Source organism: Erigeron canadensis, chromosome 5, assembly GCF_010389155.1.
Source record: "Erigeron canadensis isolate Cc75 chromosome 5, C_canadensis_v1, whole genome shotgun sequence".
NCBI classification, from domain to species: Eukaryota; Viridiplantae; Streptophyta; class Magnoliopsida; order Asterales; family Asteraceae; genus Erigeron; species Erigeron canadensis.
Genome location: NC_057765.1, coordinates 518110 through 530883, shown reverse-complemented (window position 1 = coordinate 530883; position 12774 = coordinate 518110).

The window sequence follows — 12774 nt, the reverse complement described above, 5'->3', positions numbered from 1 at the left end:
ATAGCAAGTTGAAGCAACAAGAATGAAGAACAATATGATGTGTTTTCATTGAAGTTTCATAGCTGTACATGTACTATCATTTGGCCCACAAAAATATAGTTTTGGATTTGAGAGTTGAAATGGGTTACGGTTTTGGTGTAGGATATTTCAAAGATCCATTACATTATTATTATTGATATAACAAATCTTTGATAGATTTTGTAGATTGCTTAAGCAAGACCTAAATACACACGATAGTTTCCTGTTTGTACATCATTTTTATTCACTACGGTTTAAAGTATACGAACTTTTAAGAATCTTGAATTTATTATAATATTAGTTGTGATATAATTTTCTATGTACGTGGGCCATTCCACACTCTTTGGACCCGAACAAATCAATATTGAAAATTTTTCATGATCATGTTTCACCATATCTTCCATGTCTCAGTCATGAATTATTTTCGAACTATTAAGTTGCGTTTGGTTTACTGGAGTGAAAGTAAGAATGGAATGGTGCATTCAAATTAATAGAATAGAAAATTTTGTTTGTTGGATATTTATAAGGACATGATCTATTACTTTAAAAATCGTATTATTTTAAATGCATTGGTTTTGATGGAAATGGGATAATAACATGGTCGTTATATTGATTTATGGAACTTGAGTTCCGATTATGAAAGAGGCAATTTCTTCCATATATCCAAAGACTTAAATATAGTCTGGTCTCGTATCTTGGATGGAATTTGGATGGAATCTGTACAGTGAACGATAAAAAAGTTTTTTTTTTTTTTTTTCCCTTAGGACGTTACTAATGGACAAATTGTATAAGATATATGATGTTGGTCATCACAGTGAAATGAAATTCTTTTATAACGACAAGGAAGTTGGTCGTTTGTTACTCGAAACTACAATGAGTAGTTTGGAAGTCAATAGACTTAATGAAAAAAAAATCTCAATTGAGTCTGATTTTGTTTGTTCGTGACTTAATTAAAACAAATTGATTGAAACTAACTTAACAAGAAAGGGGATATCACTTAATAAATTGATTGAAACTAATTTTGTTTCTCCTATAATATATTGTCGTATCTATGAGTAGATTATTAAAGGGTCTTTTTTTCTTGCAAAGTATTGGATGATGGAGCTCAATTATTTATATTTTGAATCCGGTTAAAACAACATCTAAGTCATTCTGTATGATATTTGGTGCGTACTCAAAAATAAATAAAAACAAACGGGGATGATCAAGTTAGCAGCATTTATTTATTATTGTTTATTATATTTTATCTACGACATCTAAGAAAATTCGTCAAGACAACGAGATAATGACTATAAGTCGTTACAAATATTTGGACTTCAGAGTGAAAAAACCATCACGACTTGTCATCCCTGATTATCAAACTCAAAACCTTACAGAAAACTGAAAATATCTCTGGCCAGTTAGATTGATATATAACAATGGTTATTATACATAGCATGTCCCGATCACTAGATTACTATCACTTAGCAAGATTGTTTTCCAAAATTTAGTTGTTCACGTGTGAACATGGACGGATTTAGGGGTGTTTCCAAGATTTTGTAACACATGGTTTATTTTGTTGGTAGTGTAAAGTAGCCAAGTACGTACAAACAATTTGTGTTACTATTTTATCCTTAAATTTAATGCTCTAATAAATTGAACTAACTAAATAAATTTATATTGCAAATAAAGTTAGATGAAGTAGCAGATGCATTCATGACTTTTTTCTACAGGTCTTGGGTTCGATTCTCATGAGTGACAAGTCTGTGGATTTTTCTCTTATATCACTTGTAACGGCTTATGGTCTACATCTCATAGTCTAGAGTACGTATATGGCTTCACTATTATACGATGAGATGTTCTCTGATATTGAATAACGACTAACTGTTCAAAAAAATAAATTTATATTACTTAATATAATATATCATCATCACTTAGTCAAAACAATTTCAGTTTAATTAAATAAAAAAAATTGAAGTTCTAATATTCATTAAAAAAGCAACATATTAATAAATTAAATAATAATTAAAAAAATTCAATCATTTTAATATCACAAAACTAATATTAGAGACCATCATATAAAAAACTGATATAACGTTGTTCTATATAAGCTCGTGGTTCACCCTTACATGTAAACTGTTTTGTTTTCATGTAAATGAAATGCATCACAAGCACTTCTTATGATTAAGCTTAATGTTGATTCCTCGAAGTGTGTTGAATGTCTCTTGAATATCCCCGAGGAGTTCTTCTTTTGTCCTGCTCTTGATAACCATATTATCTGTGTAGGCTTCGAGATTGCGCCCTATTTGCTTGTGAAAGGCTTTATCTATGAGCCGTAGGTAAGTTGCTCCTGCGTTTTTAAGTCCGAAGGGCATTTTTGTATAACAGAATATGCCTTTGCTTGTGTGAAAGGATGTTTTTTCTTTGTCTTCTTTGGCCATTTGTATTAGGTGAATATCCTTTTTAAGCGTCTAAAAAACACTTTAGTTTATATTCTGTTAGCGACTCTACTTTCCAATCTATCTCTGGTAGCGGATAATAATCTTTTGGGCATGCTTTGTTTATGTCTTCTTTCTTTACCATGACTAGGTTTACAATCCACGTAGGGTACGTGGCCGCTCGTATAATTCTGGCTTTGACCAGCTTATCTACCTCTTTACATGCTGCTTCATCCCTTTTATATGATAGGCTTTACTTCTTTTGCTGTATTGGTTCCATATTTTTTCTCTTATTTAGATGATGCTTCGTAATGAAGGTGTTTCCTCCCAGGGTGAGGGTCCTTGGAAACCCAGTCATGTCCGCATATTCCCATGTTAAATGTCGATATTCTGCTGCAATAGCTTATGTAATTTTTTTTTGAAATCTTCTGATAGACTGCTTCCAGCAGTGATTAGTTGATCGGGGAAAGTTGGGTTTACGAGTATCTTATCATTATCTTGCGTTTTCCCAGGCTGAATAGGTTGTTCGTTTACTTTTGGGGTTCCTTTTACCTTTTTAACTTCACTTACTTGCTTCATCTGGCCGTAGCTTGATTTTATCACTCATACCCCTGCATTTGTTTGGAACAATACCATGGCCTGAACCATTGATAATACCATTTCCATTAGTTGGATTGCTGGTCTCCCCATGAAGAGGTTATGCGGTGATAGTGCGAATACTTTAGTGAAATCTAGGGTTTTTGTTTGTAGGTACAGATATTCCCCAGGGTGATGTCTAAATCTATCTCCCATAGGGGCCAAAGGCGGTCTCCGGTGAACCCTGCAAGTGGACTCGTAGGCCATGTCATTCACGCTTTGATTGCTTTTGGTAGTTGTAAGAAGCAATGCTCATAGACAGTGGCAGATGCAAAGTAGTACTAGGGGGTCCTAACTCCTAACCCCCTCCTCAAGTTGACCCAACAATCCTTGCTATCTATATTTTCAAGCCCATTCAAATTTTTAGTATATATTTTAATTAAATATTTGTATTTATTTATAAATGTTAGAATGCTATTTTTATTGTAATATGATACTACATATATGGGTTTTATACTTTTATGTAACTTAATGAAACATTATATTTGTGTTTGTATCATTTTTGATTTTATGATAGTATTTTCCCCATAATTCATTAAAAAGTAATGAAAACCAAACTTAAATAGTCCCAACTTATTATAACTCGTCGCCTATCACGTCCTATACTACTTAGTGCCCCTTTAGATAGTTTTTCTAAATCCACCATTGTTCATAGATGATGTTACATTCGCTTCCATTGTTAATATAGACTCTTCTTACAAAAATATTGAATATTTGGTCTTGTATTATTAATGTATCTTTGCTAGCTAGGTTTTGCATTTCGCAAGTCGGGGAAGCACAGATCTCTTGACGGGATGTGTGATTCCTCTGGGTCTTTTCGTTTGGTGATCGTTTTGTCTGAGGTGATAGCTTGTTGTATTGATGATTTTTTTACCAGCGTACATTTTGTCCGGGAGTCTAAAAGAATTTTTTTTTTGAATTGGCTCTTTTGGATCGAGTTGTGATTCTTGTGGTGGGAATCAGGTGTTCCACAGATTGCGCCAATTGTTTGTACAACCAATCGGGGGTTTAGATACAAGGGTTGATTATGGGTTTAATGGCGATTTCATTTTGGTATGAGTTTTCCTCCCTTGTACGCCGGTTGTTAAGCTGATGTGTATTCTTTTAGGGTTTGTTGTTGAAGTTCCGTTCCTCCTCCCTCTTCTTTATATAGTAGCGTCATATCTTGGACGTGATTAAGTTTCCTGTATTCTTGTCAAGGATCCTGTTATTTAGGGAAGTGATCATATGATGACATATATTATTCGTGCTTATCCTTTTAAACTGAGGCTCCGTGTAGCCTGCGTAGTATCCGGGGGTAACCTTCGTCTAGAGTCTTCCTGGATATTGATGGTTTTAGTTGGGTACGTCATCACATCACGACGATATATTGTATAAAACCAGAATATTATGAATGGATTCGATTTTCTATATCTTTCACATCTAAAACAGTTTTCTTCATCCCTTCAGATGGGTTACGGGGGTACCTTTTGTTTTGTTGCATCTATTAGAATTTGTACTAGTAACATTGTATGTGTTTGATGGAATTCAAGAAAGATACCCATCAAATCAAAGCCATCAAAGATCTCTCTTTGATCCTATTGTCATTTGTATATTGTCCACACGATTAACAAACCTTAGTCATGGTCAATTGAGTAACAATATCATCTTTGACTTGATTTTAACTTGTTGTTTAATACGCTTTTTCTTCTTAACGGCAAATTTATTTAACTCCTAAACTATCTCATGTCACTATGTCAGAGATTGCACCATGGACTTCATATCAAAAAACAAAAGAATCTACCAATTAGTGAGGTCACCCACATCATCATTCTTTATATATTTTAGCCCAAAAAATCTTCTCTATATAGACGTAAACCGAGGTATAAACCTTAGAATACATGCAATTCATTGAATATGTCACGTTTATTTACAATATGCAACGTTTGATTGTCTAGCGAAAAAAGTCCCCACTTGTCAACTTTGTAACATGTAAAGGATCAAAGTATTTTGTTTGTTGGAATGGAAGGACAAAGGTGGGGATACATTTGTTTTTTCTTAAAACATACGAAGGGGTCCCTTTTCATCAATCCTTAAGTTTTGCCTTTCTTGCAGAAAATCATTCAAAGTGAAGCATTTAAAGTTTAAAGAAAATCGAGTGAATCTTGTTTTGCTTTTTTGTACTTCTCTACCCAACTTATGACGTATCCTTGTCATGCAAGTACTATATTATACATATGATTATAATTAGATGAGACATGCATACAATATTTTCATACATGAAGCATAAACAAACGGAGTTATTAATATATCAAGACACTTGTAATTGTTCGATTAAAACCAGCTGGGTTGGATCAGTGGTTAGAACCTTTGTTTTGGAGATAGATTGAGGTCATGAGTTCGATCCTCATGCTCAGTAAGACTGGAGATCCTTTCTACCTTTGGTAACCTGGAAGTAGTTTCTCTACTTTTGATAAGGTTAAGCCTGTCTTAATAGTAACCCGCTGTTAAAAAAATGATAGTAATAAAACTTTTGATTGATTAATATTCTTATTCTAATTCATATTCATATCCATATATATATATACTATATTATAAAACATTTTGCTCTTTTTAAAAATCTCAATTCATGATTTGAATTATCAAAAATACTCCTATTCTTTATATTCATTAATTTAAACATCTCTACCTAATATACATATAATAACCTTAAATCTCAACCACTCATTTTCTTCGCTCTCCTCAAATCTCAACCACTCATTTTTTTTTCTCTCATACATAAATCATTTTATTCCTCTAATTCATTCAAAATCTTTTATCTCAAAAACCGTATATCGATAAATTATAAAAATTGTATGAGTGTTCTTAAAATTTAGTTAATGCTATTTCATTAGAGATGTCATTCGATATACTTTCAATGAATTTTTAAATGCCAGGGCGGAGCCCGTACGAATAAAGCATTTGGCTATCACACTCAGTGGCGGATCCAGAAATATTAATCGATGAGGGCAAAAAAAATTTCCTTAGAAACAAAGAGATTATGAAAAGCTTCCAAAAACAATGTTCATACACCATCAAAAGATTGGAGATTATTAACCACATTTCTAATTATATTAAAAGAAAAACCAAAATGCTGCTAGAAGCATGGTAGAAGTATGCTTCCACTCACAAACTCCCCTACTGAAAATGACACATTTGAATATAAAATCTCTTTCCCCCTGAAAATTATGGTAGAAGCATACTTGTCAACCCCTTATATTAATACCAATAACTTGGAAATTATGATACCTTTAAAAGAAATTTTTCATAGCTCTTACGCCGAAGACCATTTATAACTTAACAATCTCAAACTTCAGCTTATTGGTGTCACGTTAACAATACACCCGATTCATTACATTGAACCATTTTTACCATTAGTCCTTACATTAAAATCTCAGTTTATATGTGCTATATCATATTATATTAAATTCAAAAACTTATTATGTTAAATTTAGAAACGCATTTCATTAATAATGAAAAATATAAATAACTAATATAATAAAAGTTTGGATACTTTAAACCAAATTTTAACACTTTATAGCTAACTTATAAATAACTTAAAACTTGAAGGATTAAGACGAAAATTTATTTATATAGTTAATGAAAGTATATCAAAACTTAAAGGGCTAAAGCTGATTTATTATATTTGATACTGAATCCGACGTCTTCTTCTTTCTAAACCTGCAACACTGCCATAACTTTTTACAAACATAAAATAGGGCCAATCATATACTATATTACCAGCAAGTATTTGGGCTAGTTAGGTTTTGCAACTTTGATGGGTATGGTACCCGCGCCATGTGGCAGCATTGATGGGGAAGACGGTCTAGTGGTGTTGGTGATGGTACTATTCGTGGTGGTGGTAATATCAAGTGGTGTAGGTTGATGTAATTGTGATAATGAAAATTTTTATAAGATAAGGACTTAAAGTGTTAATTATTAAAATAAAGATTGAGAGTGTAAATTAATTCATTAAAAGCTAAACATAAAAAACCAAAAATAATTCTAGTAATTCAAAGATAGAATTATCTAAAATAAAAAGAAGGTTTTTTCTTTAAAAGAGAATATAGATTGGGGTCTTTTTTTTTAAAGCTAGGGTGTAACCACAAAAGTATAAGATATTAACTCATGGGTTAACATGTGTTGGGGTCCATAGCCCCCTCCTCTACAACGTTGGATCCGCCTCTGATCACACTCTATGATTTATCAACTTTTATGACCTATCACCCCTACTATCTCACCGCTTAAATGCGCAGACACTATCCCTTATATTTTTTAACACATTAAAGGGGTCGACAATGCTAGCAAAAAGAAAGAGATGATGATTATATCTCCAAAATTAGGTAACAAATCTTTAAGCACGAAGTATGAACACACGTGTAACATATAAATTGTCATCATTATATTTGTTTCTCTTTCCACTACATACAACATCCTCCCCGATCTTTGATCTTCGATGATAAAAAGAGAAATGAAAACAAACATTCATCTAGAGACCATTGGTATCTGTAAAAGTTTCGTACATTTAATTTGATGTAAAAGTTTCGTATATAATTTGCACACACAAAATAAATAAAATAATGCAACTCTAAATTCCACCAAAGTATATATTACGAGTAATATTTAAAACTATTTTATATCAAAGGAATTATTTTCTTTACCTCTTTTAATGGTCATGTTAATAATTTTAGAGAGTTAGTGGTAGGGATGAAAACTGGCCGGGTATAGGCCAGATTTACTCAATCCCAGACCAGAACCTGATTTAAAATCTTCGTCCTCAACCCGGACCCGAACCCGACGGGCCTTCATTTACTTACTAACCTTTGGGTAACGGGCTTCCCCACGAGTAATCGGGGATCCATTAATATTTTTATTTTCTAATGCAAAACTTTGTTTCATAAAAACTAAATTCACATTAAGTACTTAATTTCATGATTTTCTCAGCAAGTATGAAAGGTATCTCGACAATTTGATTTTAGGAGAGCAATGTTGACTAGAGTCATTATATTCATTAATGTGGTCTTAGCTAATAAAGTAAAATGAATTACAGATTGAAGTATAATAAAATCATTAAAATCCTTTTACTTACTAGCATGTGTTAGAAGTTCACATTTCATACTTTTTCTCAAATAATTGGAAATAAATAAACATATATCATTAATATATACGGATCGGGTACACAGGTTTGGGGCGGGTATCAGGTATACGGGTCGGGTATGCGGGTTTTCATCTAAAATATCTCCAGACGCGGACCCGAGAAAAAAAACCCATCCCCAGACCCGCATATCCGGACCCGAAACCCACCCAACAATGTCGGGTTTCGGATTTCTCCATTGGGTCCGAATTTGTTTGCCATCCCTAGTTAGCGGTCGAAATCATTCCTATGGTTTAACCCAATAATCTAAGTTTCATCCTTATATCTAAAATAATAAATGGCAATCCTCTTTGGAAAGATAAGGTTTAAGTCCAGTCCTTCATTATAACGAACGTGTTCCTTCATCCGTTAACTCTCTCATATACTGTGTGCATGAGGGTATTGGTGTCATTTTCTATCATTAAAAAGCACGTGAGAGAGTTAACAGATGGGAAAAAAACGTTTGTTTGAATAAAAAGATTGGACTTGAACCTTATCCTTTTAACAAGGATTGCTAATGTTATTTTAGATAGATAAGAATAAACTTGATTATTAGGTTAAACCACAAGGACGATTTCAGCCATTAACTTTAATTTAGAGTAATTAAATTAGCCTCAAAACTTATGATTAGCCTACTTCGATACTAATGAGTTAAAGTGTTAAAATATTGTTGTTTTGTTTGTTTTTGCACATAATAATACAACTATACAAGAGCATCGTTCCAGTTACAATAAAATAATTGGATCGAGAACCCCCTAAAAGAAGGATGATTAACCTGCTCCTTCGGTTGTGGTACTTGGTAGTTTTGGTTTCTTTTGGAAGGTCTAGTTTTGGTTGCGTTGTTTTAATTCTAGATTACTTGTAATTGTACTCTTAGCTCTAGCGCCTTGCTAGATGTTTTTTTAATAATATCTTTTTTGCCGTTTTAAAAAAAAAATTACAATAAAATAAATGGGCCCCAAGTAATGAGCAAAAATTAACAAACCCGTGGGGGTGATAATGATCATCACGTCAATATGTGCTAAATTTCTTCCATGGATCATTACTTGTACGCTTTTGTGTCGTTTAAAGTATGGACGCCCATTAATCCGACCTATATGTGAATGCGTCAATTAACTAGGCCATCATGGTATAATATATATTCTTCCATGGATCTACTGACCGATTTAGGACTTAATGGTAGTTTAATTAGGAATGACGGATTGGAGTAATTAACGTTGAATTAAGCTTTTGAATAAAAATTTTTATAAATAAAATTGTCAATTGGATTAGGCCAAACATCCTGTCACCCGGCCAATTTGCTAGCTCCACCTTTATTTGGATCAAGCTATTTTTATTTAAAATCCTATTTTGATTAGTTCATTTCGTTATGTTAAATTGTTAATAGACAGACGGACACGTTTATTTTTGTTAGTAATATATGTACTTATAAAACTTTTATCTTATAATAATTACCCGTAGATGGTTGAGAATGTAATAAATACATATACGTGAGAAAATGAGAATATAACTTTAAAGATCTTAATGTATCCATATATACCAACAAAGAAGATCTTACGACATGAAGACCAGAATCTGATTGATGTTTCCATCACATATTAACTACGCCTTTTCTTTATACCTTCCAAAAATTTCATATCAGATCGATCTCAGTACTAGATTTCTTTATAGATATCCTCGTCCCTACCTAGCTAGCTACCGAATATTCATTCCCAATATGGAAAGAAAAGAGAAACAAAGGTTCTTTTAAAGTAATTTATATATACTACGATATGATGCTCACATTGATATAGTTTATTATGTTACTTGCAATATTATTATTAATTACTCGTATTATATATGAAACATGAATTAAAAGTTCAAATAATGACAATGGAGTAATTGATCATGGTCCGTTGATAAGGTTTTTAATGCCATCAGGATTCGAGTCACACTATTCATATATGTGAAATGAATTCAAGTCTCGTGTCACTTTTCATATATATTAAGGGAAACAATCTGTACATCATCATTTTTTGACGATACACCATTAAATATATTTAACAGGGTTGCACTATACAACAAAATAAAACACATTTGGTGATGTATCGCCAAAAACTGGCGGTGTATAGATCACCATAAGTTTTTTGCCAATGGAGTTGATTGCCTGGTGGAAGGACTTTAACCATAATGTAAGTCATCATCGATCAAAATGGCCTGATCAACTAGTTCTTTTGTTAGCGATCATCTACCATCAATATGCTTGTTCTTTTGATATATGAAGGTAAGTAAGTATGAGAGAATAGATCAGTGGCAGCTAAACTAAATCAGAGGCTTAAAACAAGTTTTTATGAATGAGATCTTTTCGAGTAACAAAGCTATTGATAGTCTAAAAGTGAGTTTATTTTTTCTCAATATAAATAAATGCAAAAATTATAACAAATATCAAACACTAATTTAAAATGATAAATCACTCCTAATCGATAGAATTGTTATTTCATTTAACTTGAATGTGAAGTTTAATCATATAAAATTTTTCGTATAAGTTAATCTTTAAAAATTATGCTTCCGCTGAAACAACTATTACCTGCTTAATAAAACTTAAGTTCTCTAATTCCCGTTTCTACATAATCATGTGCATCACTAGAAAAATATAAAGTCAAACTTAAGTTCTCTAATTCCTATTTCTACATAATCATGTGCATAACTCGAAAAATATAAAGTCTTCGGATACTTGAGGCCTAAAGCCTTTGTTTTACCGTTGAGCCACTTGTGGAGAGCTAGATACCGAGTTACTAAAAAACATTCATATTTTTGCGAGCAAAAAAATGTGGGTAAAAGGAAAAAAAAATTACTGGTTTAAAAGAGTTACATGACTGTTACAAAAGAACAAACCAAAACATAACAATGTCGTATGATGTTCTAATAAAATTAAAATGATATTTATTTTAATAATGGGTAATTAAAGAGTCCATCCACAAACCTTTTCTCTTTCATCAAAATGACTAATGAACAATGTTACAAATTAAAACCAAATGATGTTTATTGATATTGTCCAAGAGTGTTGACGTGCAGTTCTATATTAACTTGCAAAGATCATTGCAAATTCGTCTATAAAAGGTTAGGATTGAAAAAGAACTAATTGTTTGTTCATTCGGGTTAGATCTTTTGGTTCGTCTAAGTAAGTAGTTGAGTGCTTTAAACCCATATCCTATATTGAAAAAACAATTAAATCTATTCATGTAGAGAATATAAGCTTGTGGCTACTTTCTCGATCTATAACCATATATATGGTTTTAGAGTAAGGGCTTGTTTGCTTATTTATCCATTAAGTGATTTAATGAAGAAAGTGACTGAATAGAAACATAATGCCTATATAAATTAAGTCAATATAATTGTTTTTGTACTCATTAAGTCAATAACAGACATATTTGATTACACTAGAGATAGATGAAAATGTAGAAGTATGAATAATTTCTATTCTCTTCATTCTTTACCAATCATGGAGAATGGATGAAAATGAAAAATATTTTTGTTTTTGTTTTTGTTTTATGTTTTTATGATGATGGTGTCTACGTCTTACTTTTAATTTTCTATTATATTCTACCAAATGAAAAATCTATTTTATTTTCAAATACTCATTTTTTTCTCAACTAATTTCATTATGTATTACATTTTTATTTATTTTTTATGATGTCATAAGTATTTGTAAAGCGTGTCTTCGTTAAGTTAGCGTTAATATATACCAAGCGTTGGAATCTTATAAGTCAAATTCTCTGAAACAAGTAGTGTAAGCTTATAACGAATTTTGCCATCAAGCTAGTACCAGCTAGATTTAATCTAACTTAAACGTTGTAAACTCTTACTTACATTGAACTCATCATTGATCTTGTGTGTTTGATCATCATGTGTTCATAATCTAAGCTATTTTCGTTAAAGTTGTTTAACGTACGCAAGTCAGACCGTGCATGGTCGCTAGCTTGAAAGGAAAAATTCCTCTATGGGACTAAGAGGTTCCTAGACATTTACCCTTTTTCTCCTTATTTAACGTACGCAAGTCAGACCGCCCAATACTATACGATGAAATAACAACTATCATCCGTGTGGCGTAGAGGACTTAAATCCCTTCATAAGATGGTTTAAATTTCTAATATTTCTTTTAAACATTTTGAATTGAAGTCGAGTGTGACCATAATTAAAACGGTTTACAAATAATTAATAATCAACGATATTTTAGATCGAAGTCTATTAGTCTATATATAACTCATGAATACTCGATCACTACTTCTCCACATAACAAATAATTTAAAATTACCGCTTGTAATTTACATGAAATTACATAGCGAGATCCCATTCAATTATTACAAGCAACGTATCTTTGAATTATCTTGTCCTTAGATTTTCTTTTCCTCTCTTTCTATCGTCTACATATATTTGTGTATAAATAGACATATATATGGTTCTCTATATATTTATCATACCACCTTAATTCCTCCCTTCAAATAAATCAATCTAGCATTGATCAGCATATACATAGCTATATAGCTCTATATCTCTTTTCTCGATTTGTAA